At 41.8% G+C, this 12,547-nt stretch overlaps 1 long non-coding RNA gene across 1 annotated transcript; it reads right to left on the reverse strand.

The window, feature by feature from the left end:
- Positions 1-2,968: 2,968 nt before the first annotated feature.
- Positions 2,969-5,463, reverse strand: LOC111554680. The gene is made up of 3 exons (XR_002735318.2): positions 4,726-5,463; positions 4,079-4,189; positions 2,969-3,324 (listed from the first exon to the last, which is right to left on the reverse strand). It is a non-coding gene; the product is annotated as an uncharacterized LOC111554680 (long non-coding RNA).
- Positions 5,464-12,547: the final 7,084 nt, after the last annotated feature.

Consider the following 12,547-nt stretch of genomic DNA (forward strand, 5'->3'; position numbering starts at 1 on the left):
TCAACAAATGTTCATGGTGCATCTACCATGTGCCAGGCACTAAGTACTGGGGATACAGTTAATAAAAAGAAGTTTGACTTTTTGTCTAAATGCGATAGTGTATCGTGTTCACTGCCCAACAAACTACCAGAAACTTTGATGACTCATGCCATTTATTTAGCTCTTGAGTCTGGGGGTCATCTGAAAGTTTCTTTGGGGATAGGCTGGGCTAGGCTGATCTCAGCTAGGCGCTAGGCTCTGTCATGTGTCCTCAGACAGCTGGTAGGTTGGCTGATAATTGACTGGTCTGGCTTGGTCTTGCCTTGGGCATTTCTCCTCCACATAGTATCTCATCCCCCAACAGGCTGGTTGGAGCATGTTTATTTGACAGTGGCAGGATTCCAAGAGTAGGAGCAGAAGCATTCGAAGCCCCATGGAACCCAGGCTCAGAGCTAGCACAGAACTCAGAACCTGCCACATTCTATTGGCCAACGAAAGTCACAAGCCAGCTCAGACTCAATTAGCTGAGAAACAGACTTCATTTCTTGACAGGAAAAATTTAAAGAATTGTGGCAATTTCTGCAATCTACTACAGATGAGAAGCCATTGGAGGTGGAAGAGCAGAGGAGTGACATGCTCTGACTTAGGTTTTAAGAGGATCTCTCTGGACACAGTTGAGATTTTACTATAGGGGAGCAAACTGGAAGTAGGGAGATGAGTTAGGATTTCAGTATTGGATTATTGCAACCATCCAAACAAAAGACGCTGGCAGTGTAGGCCAGTTAGACAGTGATGAAAGTGGTGAGAAGTGGGCCACGTAAAAAGCAAAGTCTGTGTTTCTCTTGTTTATAGTCATATGCTCAGTGCCTAATAGATGCCTAGTAAATGGTTTTCAAATGAATGAATGCACAACTGAATTCCTTTTCCTCTTCATTTATGGCACTTATGACATGCATTATCTTATTTCATCTCTCACCCCTAGTGTATTAAAAGCTCTTTCAGGACAATAATAGTCATATTTATGTTTCATTCAGTTTAAATTACATTTATTTATCACCTATTATGGAGCAGAAATCATAAAAACGAATAAGACAGAGACTCTGCCCTCACAGAAAGAAAAAAAACATAGTCAAATAACCAAACAGGTTATTATAAATTCTACAAGTGGTCTAAGTAAACACTTGTTGAATGAATGATAGCTTGATTCCATGGTTCCCAATCAATGTACTGATTTAATATTTAACAGAGACTAATGAGGAGAGAAATGTAAAATTAGTTCTTACCTAGAAAGATGGGTCTTACTTAATAGTACTAATTATACATTATTTTTAAATATTTAAACCCTTTTTAAAATAATAAACACTTATGTAGCCACCATTAAGCTTAAGAAATAAATTATGAACAGAGCCGAAGCTTCCTTCATTCCTTTCTAATTCTACTTCCTCCCCACCCCAGGTAACCCATTATCCAGATGTGGGGTTTATCATTCTTATGCATTTTTCTATACTTGAACCACATCTATATGTATGCCTAAGCAATATATAATACTGTCCTGCAGGATTTTAAACTTTTTACCTTGCTAATATTTTTTATTTGATTTTCAGCATAGTATCTGAATGGTAATGGCAAGGTTTGGGATATAGGCATCCCACTGAAGTTATCCTGGAGAACTCCAGGAAGCTACCAAGTAATAGCTATAATAAAACCGGCATGTGCTCAGTGAATGTCAGCCTAAAGCCTAAAGATAGTGCTAAGGTAGTGGTTGCTGGATGCTACAAACCATTATGCTGACAGCTGGCTCACATAGGGCCTGGTACAAATTAGAAAACAGTGCCACCTCTAGGTAGGCAACCTCATACCAAAGTGTATGGCCTGGCAAGCCCTCACTTGACCTCTCAGGTCAGAGCCCTTGAACAGTGAACAACCTGCACAACTATACCTAGCATCCTTGCCATATGTTACTTACTGCGTACCAGGAATAGTATATGAATTGGGTCCATTTAATTCTCATGACAGTTCATAGGAGGTAGGCACCATTTCCCCACCTCACTCCATTTTATGTATGTGGGATATTGAGACACAAGGAGGTTAGGTAACATTCCCAAGATTATACAGCTAGAAAAGTCACTGGAGCTAGGACTCCAGGCAATTTGGTTCAATGCTCATAAGCACCATGCTCTACCATCTCTCATTTTAGTCTTCCCCAGGATTCCACAGAGCAGGTATTATAAGTAGATTCTAAAATTTATATGCAATTAAGGCACAGAGAGTTTGATCATTTGCCCAAGGTCACACAGTTAGCCAGTGACAGAGTTGGGAGCAGTCTAATGTATTCAAACAGTAAACAGCTGCCAAGATGCTACTCAGCTCCAGGCTGTCATTAGAAGAACGCCAAGAAATAACCATACCTCCAAACATCCTGCCCTTAGATTACTTTATTATGCTTGGAACCCTTGTAATTGCTATAATAATTACTAGGAACTTGGATATAGCTGTTTTACTTGGTATAAACTTTCTAGAAACACGTTCAGGAAAAAATTCAAAAGACCTCTCCAGTTTGAAATAATGAAGGGTGGGGGAATGTGGGAGGGGTAGGGTCACATGCATTAAAATGCCTGAATTGCCCTAAATTTTTAAAAGAAATATAGTTGGATTACTTTGGGATAAAAGACTCCTCAAAAGACTCTGTGCATTTATGACATTTTAAGAGTAAAGGTAGGCTGGGTGTGTCGGCTCACGCCTGTAATCCTAGGGCTTTGGGAAGCTGAGGCAGGCAGATCACTTGAGGTCAGGACTTTGAGACCAGCCTGGCCAACATGGTGAAACCCTGTCTCTACTAAAAGTACAAAATAATTAGCTGGGCTTGGTGGCGCACTCCTGTAGTCCCAGCTACTTGGGAAGCTGAAGCATGAGAATTGCTTGAACCAGGGATGCGGGGGTTGCAATGAGCTGAAATCGCCCCACTGCACTCCGGCCTCGGTGACAGAGCAAGACTCTGTCTCCAAGAAAAAAATAAAGAGTAAATGTAGAGCCTCCTGTTTTAGTTATCTACCTTAAACAACTTTAAACAATAAGCACCTATTTATCTCACACAGTTTTTGAGAGGCAGGAATCTAGGAACACCTTGGCTGAGTGGTGCTGGCTCAGGGCCTCTCATGAGGCTGCAGCCAAGTTATCAGCTGAGGCTCTGGTCATCTGAAGACTTGATTGAGGCTGGAAGATTCATTTCCAAGATGGTTCCCTCATACGGCTGTTGGCAAGACATCTCAGTTCCTCCCCACATGAGTCTCCCCATGCGGCTGCCTGAGTGTCCTCCCCATAACATGGCAACTGGCTTCCTGGAGACTGAACAACAAGAGAGAGAGAAAGAAAGAAAGAGAAAGAGAAAGAGAGAGAGAGAGAGAGAGAGAGGAGTTGCAGTGCCTTTTATGACCTAGTCCTCCATCTTTGTTCTACTCATTAAAAAGGAGGCAGGGCCAGGTGGCATGGCTCATGCCTGTAATTCTAGCACCGTGGGAGGCCGAAGGCAGGAGGATTGCTTGAATCCAGGAGTTCGAGACCAGCCTGGGCAACATAGTGAGACCTTATCTCTACAAAAAATTAGCTGGGCAGAGCTGAGGTGGAAGAATCGCTTAAGCCCAGGAGGCGGAGGTTGCAGTGATTTGAGACTGAGTAACTGCACTCCAGTCTGGGCGACAGAGCGAGACCCTGACTTAAAAACAAACAAACAAAAACAAAGTAGAAGGGAGACACTGAGTCTAGCCCACACTTGAGGGGAGGCAAATGAGTCTCTACCTTTTGGAGGGAGGAGTATTAAATAAAGAATGTATGGACTTAAAATCACCATATTCCCCAACTGATTTCTGGGGAGACATTTAGCTGGATGTAAGCAATCTGATATGAGGTCGAGGGGGGGTTGAGAGGCAGCATTCTGGTCTTGGCTTTGCCCCCAAGTGACTCTCAGATTGTAGGAAGGTCTCCTTTCCTCTCTGGGCCACTGTTTCCCCAGGTGTAAATTTGGTGGCAGGGAATGGCAGAGAGGAAGAACGCTAGAGTCCACTTTGTGAATCTCAGTTTGGCAGAAGGAAGAAAACCCTACCTTGTTCTTTCATGGTTCTGTTTCCTCTGGTTGGGAGCAACAGACCCTGCAGCCAGGCCGGTCTAGAAGATATCAGCAAGAGACTTCACCTCTCTGTGCCTCTTTCCAAACCTAGAAAACGGGAGGATATCACCAATATCATAGGGTCGTTATAAGGATCAAATGAGTTAATGTTTGTAAAGTTCTTAGAATAGTCTGGTACACGGGCAACACAACATGAGTTTTTAACTTAAAAAAAAAAACAAAAAACTTATACTGCTCTAACTACATATGGCCAGCAGAGTCCTGCAGACAGCTGCTTTCATGAGTAGACTGAAGTGATTTCTAATTAGGGGTGACACAGCTGACAACCCATGCAGCATGGGTTCCCACCATTCAGCACAGCCCCTACCCCCTGCCGTGCCAAGGAAATAACCTTTTAGTGGCTGGATCCCGGGGAGGTGGGAAGAGGGGTGGTGCCAAAGGAGGAAACTCCAAGGATTTAGGGAAGCAGCTACTTGTCAACCTCTATTTCAGCGTTTTAATACCAGTGCCTATTGGATCATCCTTGTTCAAAATCAGCAGCAGGATATACTGCACATAAATGGGTTCTTAAGGTAATCGAAAACATGTTTTTTAAAAGTGCAACAAACCTGCTATAGTCTTACCAGTTCAGTCCCCCTGTTCCTTTGCTATTCCCAGTGCCAGGACAAATAGAAACTTCAGTCCAACGCCTGGTGAATCTGCCCACTTGAAAGACTTCGAGATCTAATTGCCTGATATTTCACAAGAGCAGAGATGCTCTGGCCCAATCGTTAAGGAAACGAGAGCAGAAGAGCCACGCAGAGCAGAAGCCTCCTGGAGTCTGTGGTGTGGCCTCCCTGGTCAGGCTCACTGCAGAACGGAGCACTTCTCTTTCGTGAGAATCATTTCAGAAGTCAGGCTTCCTTCCCTGGAAGGAGGTGCAAAATCTCCCAAGGCCAGAAAGAAGGAAGGAAATTCTAGCTTGGGACTTAGCCTCAGATATTTCAGTGTAGGTGGCTTGGTGGGGGCCTGAGCGTGGGTGTCTTTTAAAAGCCCCCAACTGGCTCTGACACAGCGATTTGACGGAGGAGAAATCCTTCAGCGATTTCTCCAGTAGGGGGCAGTTTGTGGCCTCAGGGTCGAGCTGGGCTTCCGGGCCAAGAGGAGTAGACACAGCTGGCCCTCTTTCGTCTCTGTTCTTTCTTTCTCACCTGCCTGGGGGCAGAAAGGAGCCGGGCTCCCTTGGCCTCATTAGCACCAACGGACTCCCGCTTTCTGAGGTTAACCAGCCCGGAATCTGTTCTCATCATCCGCCTTGAGCTCGCACTTGATCTTTTTGGGTTAACCCCCAGTTCAAGTCACCAATGCATGCCAAGCAAGAGCTTGTGAGAGGCAGGAAGTGTGAGCCGGTGCCCTCGGCGGCTGCCCGGGCCGCTGGCGGTCTGGGTCTTTCGGGGCCACAGTGCGTTGCTTTCCCTCTGCAAGGCAGTTTCACTTTCCTAGAGCGCTGGCCCTGCATTCCCCAACAGCCCGTCATCTAGTTATTAAAGATGAAACCCAGGGAGAAGAAAGGAGAATCTCCTGAGAGTACATGCAAATGTCCCCAGGCCCCCAGGGGCCCCACGCAGAGGGGGCTCGAGGCTGGGGGTGGGGGGAGACCTTCAGTCTGTGTCGCCTGCCCCACCAGACCAGAATTCCCAGGTTATCCCCACTCCCCTGATCCACTGATATTAAGCTCACTCTTTTTGTTTTTTTTTTCTGAGTTCCATCAGAGCGCCCCGCTGACAGTCGCCTTTGAAGGAGTTGGCCGCCACTATTTTGTTATTTGAGCTAAAATAATAAAAATCCCCTAGCCGCTTTAATGTTTTTTTGGTGGAAAAAGCACACATGGTACATCTTCACTGCTCAGAAGATGGCTAAAGGGGATTTTTCTCAAAGTTTCCCAAACAAGTAGGGAAAACATTTACCTGAGGGCGGAGCCCTCCAGTAAGGGGGCCAGAGTGGGTGGCCAGGTGATGAAGGGGAAATCCCGTGGTGGAGTGGCCTACAGTCCAGCACTCTCCGGCTTTACAGCCTTGGAGGAAGCCTCTTAGGAGGGGTGTGGCTGCCCTTCATAAGGCCAGCCCCAGAGGGTTAGAACCCGTTTCCTCAACTGTGGCACTCTTGATATTTTGGGCGGATAATTCTTTGTTGCGGCGGGCCATCCTGTGCATTTCAAGATGTTTAGCAGCTTCTCTGGTCTCCACCCACTAGATGCTGGTAGAACCCCCAGTTGTGAAAATTTAAAAAAGTCTCTAGAATTACCCGATGTCCTAAGGGAGGAGACGCTCAATCACCCCAGGTGAGAACCACTGGGTTAAAAAACATGCTGCATCCAAAGCTCCCGTTCTCTTGATCAGCCTGGGCCTGGTGGCTTCCTTATAAACCCCCTTGAAGCTCAGGAAATTTCCTGATAGACGCACTTCGCTCCATGCAGCTTCTGGGTCCCCAGATTGTTGACCTACTTCAACCTGTGGGTATGGCCATGCTGATAGCACATCCAGCCAGCTGGCAGCAGCCAGAGTGGGCATCAGAGCTGCTTCCTGCAGGGCCTCCTCCTCCTGCACCTTTCAGACAGTGGGATACGGAGTGAGGCCTCTTAAAGGTTGAAAGAGAGGCCACTCCATTTTTCAGTTTCCCATCAGGTTAAAGATGAAGATATGTCAAAATAAGATTAACAAAAAATATGGTATGTTTTAAAAGTAATGTACTTATACTACAACCAGAAAATGATGGAACTTATATGAGTATTTAATTCCTGTGTCTCTGGAGGTGGTAGCATCCAGAAATGGGAAGTAACTCAAAAGCTGGGTAAATCGCCTCATCTCTCAGGCCCGGCTAAATACCTCAGTCTGGATATATGGCCTCACTGGAGTTACGTGCTTTGAAAATGTCAGGCCTGAACCAAATGACTTTTCAGCATCCTTCCCTTACTTACCCAACCCTGACAGCACACAGGGAGAGACACGGTCAAGGAAGAAAGCAGGAACAGGAAAATAGCTTCTTAGCTTTAGGTTTCAATATGAAATCAAATGTTCTGGCTCTGTCACTTCATAATCATGTGATCTTGGACAATCACTTAAAACTCTCTGCCTCAGTTTCCTCATCTATATAATGGTGCCACCTCATACCATTGAATATATTTAAATTGCTTAGTGCAATAATTAGTGCCTAGTAAGCATATTAGCTATTAGCTATTACTGCCGTTATATTTATTTTATGTAACCCATATAAAACTGGGCTTATCCAAGTATAGAGTCTCATCCAATAGAAACATTGAAAAAGGAGAATAAGGCCAGTTGGGGTGGTGCACACCTATGATCCCAGCACTTTGTGAAGCTGAGTCAGGAGGATCACTTGAGCTTAGGCGTTCAAGACCACCTCTAAAAATTTTTTAAAAAAATAGTTGGGTGTGGTGGTGCACCACCACCACTCCAGTTACTCTGGAGGCTGAGGTGGGAGGATTGCTTGAGCCTGGGAGATCAAGGCTGCAGTGAGCCATTATCATGCTGCTGCACTCTCTCTTATCTGGGTAACAAGAGAGACCCTGTCTCAAAAAAAAAAAAAACAAAAAAAAAAAAAAAGAAAAGAAAAGAAAAGGAAAAAAGAGAATAACATCACATACCAACTTTCTATAAAAATTATTTTTCTGGACAGGTGCCTTGGCTCATGCCTGTAATCCCAGCACTTCGGGAGGCTGAGGTGGGTAGATCACCTGAGGTCAGGAGTTCGAGCCCAACCTGGCCAACATGGTGAAACCCCATCTCTACTAAAAATACAAAAATTAGCCAGGCATGGCAGCTGGCACCTGTAATCCCAGCTGCTAGGGAGGCTGAGGCAGGGGAATCACTTGAACCTGGGAGACAGAGGTTTCAGTGAGCTGAGACGGTGCCATTGTACTCCAGCCTGGACAACATGAGTGAAACTCTGTCTCAAAAAAAAAAAAAAAAATCTTTCTACAGTTTTCCCTTGAAAGTCACCCTTCTCATGCCTTCTGTGCCTGTCTACCCCTTCCTTTCTGAGGCTTTCTCTATTACTGCTCCCAAATCTCACAGCCCTGTTACCTTTATTCCTCCTTTGCTGAGCAACTCAAGTCTCTACCTCCCAATCAAGTGTTCTGTTCTTCAGCTGGACATCTCCAGGCCAGGGTTAGTATCTCCTACCTTTCCCACACCTGCATCTCCACCCTCTTCTGCCCCACAGGGTAAAGGTTCTACAGCTACAAGGCCCAAAGATGCCTCCTCCAAGGGCAATTTGTTATCTGTTCATCTGTTGCTGGACAACGGCATTGTTTCCAGGTTTTGATTGTTCTGAATAAAATGACTGTGAATATTCATGTCAAGTCTCTTGGGGGACATATGTTTTCACTTTTGGGAGGTGTATACCTAGAAGGGACTTCTTGCAAACTTGCAATATTTATTTGTTAGTTTGAGTTGCTTTTATGTAGATTCCTTAGAATTTTCTTAGATGATTATGTTCTTTGTAAGTAAAGACAGTTTTTCTTTTTCCTTTCCAACATATCTGCCTCTTTTTTTGGTGTGTATGACAGGTTCTCACTGTGTTCCCCGGGCACTGGAGCACAGTGGTGGAATTATAGCTCACTGCAGCCTCAAGCTCCCAGGCTCAAGTGATCCTCTTACCTCAGCCTCCAGAGTAGCTGGGACTACAGGTGCCTGCCACTATGCCCAGCTAATTTTTTAAATAATGTTTTGTAAAGATGTAGTCTCTCTGTGTTGCCCAGGCTGGTCTTGAACTCCTGGCCTCAAGTGACCCTCCACCTTGGCCTCCCAAAGTGCTGAGATTACAGGTATAAGCTACTGCACCCAGACATATTTGCCCTTTTGCAGAGTTTAATGTTGAATGAAGGTTTTTGAGAATACACATCCTTGCCTTGTTCCTGATCTTAAGAGATAAGCATTCAGTCTCTTATCACTAAATATAATGTAAGCTGTAGTTTTTTTTTTTTTTGTAGGTGCTCTTTTGTCAGGTTAAGGAAATTCCATTTTATTTCTAATATGTTGGGAGCCTTAATCGTGAATATGTACTGAATTTTGTCATTTAACAAAATAACAAAGGTCTTTTCTGAGTCTACTGATATAATTTTATAGTTTTTCTTCTTTATTCCATTATTATGATGAATTACAGTAACTGATTTTTGATTGTTAAACCAACCTTGCATTCCTGAGATACACTCTACTTGCTCATACTTCTTCAGTGTATTTTAAAATTGAGATATAATTCACAACCATGAAATTTAACTTTTTAAAGTACACAATTCAGTGTACAGAGTTTCACAGAGTTGTGAAAACTGTACCATTATCTAATTTCAGAATATTTTTATCACCCTAAAGAAAACCCTCTCTTCCTGTTAGCAATCATTCCCCATTTCTCTCCTCCTCAGCTCTTGAAAAGCAGTAATAAACTTTCTGTCTCTGAATTTGCCCATTCTGGCTATTTTATATAAATAGAATAATATGGTCAGGCGCGGTGCCTCGCGCCTGTAATCCCAGTACTTTGGGAGGCCAAGGTGGGCGGATCATGAGGTCAGGAGATCGAAACCTCCCTGGCTAACATGGTGAAACCCTGTATTTACTAAAAATACAAAAAATTAGCCGGGCGTGGTGGCAGGTGCCTGTAGTCCCAGCTACTCGGGAGGCTGAGGCCGGAGAATGACATGAACCTGGGAGGTGGAGCTTGTAGTGAGCCAAGATCATGCCATTGCACTCCAGCCTAGGTGACAGAGCGAGACTCTGTCTCAAAAAAAGAAAGAAATAATAATAATATAATATGTGGCCTTTTGTGACTGGCTTCTTTTATTTAACATGATGCTTTTAAGGCTCATCATGTTGTAGCATGTATCAGTACTCCCTTCCTTTCTATGGGCCAATAACATTCCATTGTATAGATATACTACACTGTGTCCAGTCACCAGTTGATGAACATCTGGTTTATTTCCATATTCTGACTCTTACAAATGAGGCTACTACAAAGTTTGTGTACAAGTTTTTATGTGGACATATGTTTTCAACTCTTTTAGGTCATATGTCACTCTATGTTTAACTGTTGAGGAACTACCAGAATGTTTTCCACAGCAGTTGCCCTGTTTTACATTTCCACTAGCAATATCTGAGGGTTTCAATTTCTCCACATTCTCACTAATGCTTGTTATTCATCTTTTTTATTATAATCACCTAGTGGTTGTGAAGTTGTATCTCAGTGTGGTTTTGATTTGCATTTGCCTAATGACTAATGATATTGAAACTCTTTCCATATCCTTATTGCCCATAATATATATTCAAGTATATGTAGAGAAAGGTCCATTCAAATCCTTTGCACATTTTAAAAATGGATTTTTTTAAATGTTGAGTTTTAAGAGTTGTTTATATATTCTTGATACTAGATCTTTGTTAGGTATATGATTTGCAAATATTTTCTGTGGTTGTCTTTCACTTTCTTTCTTGATAATATCATTTGTAAAACATTTTAAATTTTGATGAAGCCCAAGTTATCTATTTTTATTCTTTAGTTGCTTATGCTTTTGGGGTCATATCTAAGGAACTATTGCTTAACCCAAGGTTACAAAGATTTACATTGACATTTTCTTCTAAGAGTTTTATAGTTTCATGCTATACATTTAAGTCTTTGATCTATTTTGAGTTAATTTTTGTATGATGTGAGGTAGGGGTCCAAATTCATTCTTTTGCATGTAGACATCCAGTTGTCCCAGCACCACTTACTGAAAGGACTATTTTTTCCTCATTAGTAATTTTGTCACCCTTGTCAAAAATCAATGGATTATAAATGTGAAGGTTTATCTTTGGGCTCTGAAATCTCTCCCATTGATATATATGTCTCTACCTCTGCTGGTTCCATACTGTCTTGTAGTAATTTTTTAAATTGGGAAGTGTGAGTCCTTTGACTTTATTCTTCTTTATCAAGATTGCTTAGGCTACTCAGAACCTTTGAATTTCTCTATAAATTGTATAAGATCAGCTTGCCAATTTCTGCCAAAAAGACAGCTGGAAAATGATACAAGTTGCATCAACTCTGTAGAGCAATTCAGGAAACATTGCCTTCTTAACAATATTGAGTCTTCCAATCCATGAACAAGAGATATCTCCCCACTTTTTTTTAGTCTTCTTTGTTTGCAATTTTTGATGTAGAAGGGTTGCACTTCTTCGGTTAAATTTCATCCTAAGTATTTTATTCTTTTTGATATAAATTGTTTTGATTATAAATAGAATTGTTTCCTCAATTTCATTTTTGTATTATTCATTGCCAGTATACAGCAATATAAGTAGTTTTTGTATATTGCTCTTGTATCTTGCAACCTAGTTGAACTTGTTTCTTAGCTCTAATAGATACATATTGAATCTAATAATACGTAAAAACATATATTTTTTGGGAGGGATGGATTCCTTAGGGTTTTCTATATACAAGATTATCTCATCTGTAACTAGAGATAGTTTTACTTTTCTCTTTCCAACATGGATGCCTTTTATCTCTTTTTCTTGCCTGATTTTCCTGGCTGGGACTTCCAGTACAATGTTAAATACAAGTGGTGTATGAGTGGATATCCTTTTCTTGTTCTTGGTCTTACTGGGAAAGATTTTGATCAGTCTTTCACTAATAAGCACGATGCTAGTTGTGGGTTTTTCATAGATGTTCTTTGTTAGGAAAGTTCCCTTCTACTCATAGTTTTTCAAGTGGTTTTTAATAAAAAGCAGTTAGATTTTGTCAAATGCCTTTTCTGTGCATATTGAAATAATTCTGTAATTATTGTCCTTTATTATATTAATATGGTATATTTACATTGATTTTTATGTGTTGAATCAATCTTATTTTCTGAGATAAGTCCCACTTGATCATGATGTATGTTCCTTTTTATATGTTGTTGGATTCAATTTACTAGTAATTTGTCCAGAATTTTGCATCTATATGCGTAAGAGACATTGGCCTGTAGTATTCTTGTGTTATTTTCTAGCTTTGGTATCCGAGTAATACTGGCTACATAGAACACATTAAAAAGTGTTCCCTCCACTTCTACTTTGTGAAAGAGTTTGAGAAGGAGCGCTGTTAATTCTTCCTTAAACACTTGATAAAATTCACTAGCAAAGCTATTTGGTTCCAGGCTTTCCCTTGTGACAATTTTTTGATTACTAATTCAGTGTCTTTATTTATTTTCAGTCTATTCAGACTTTTCTATTTCTTCTTGATTAAGTTTTGGTAGCTGTGTCTTTCTAGGAATTTGTCTATCTCATCTAGATTATCCACTTTATTTGCATACAACTTTTCATAGTATTCACTAACAATTCTTTTTATTTCTGTAAGGTCAACAGTAATTTTCCTTCTTTTATTTTTTATTTTAGTAATTCAAGTCTTCTTTCTCTCATCAGACTAGCTAAAGGTTTTTCACACTTGTTAATT

The sequence above is a fragment of the Piliocolobus tephrosceles genome, chromosome 6, assembly GCF_002776525.5.
Source record: "Piliocolobus tephrosceles isolate RC106 chromosome 6, ASM277652v3, whole genome shotgun sequence".
In the NCBI taxonomy this organism is placed as follows: Eukaryota; Metazoa; Chordata; class Mammalia; order Primates; family Cercopithecidae; genus Piliocolobus; species Piliocolobus tephrosceles.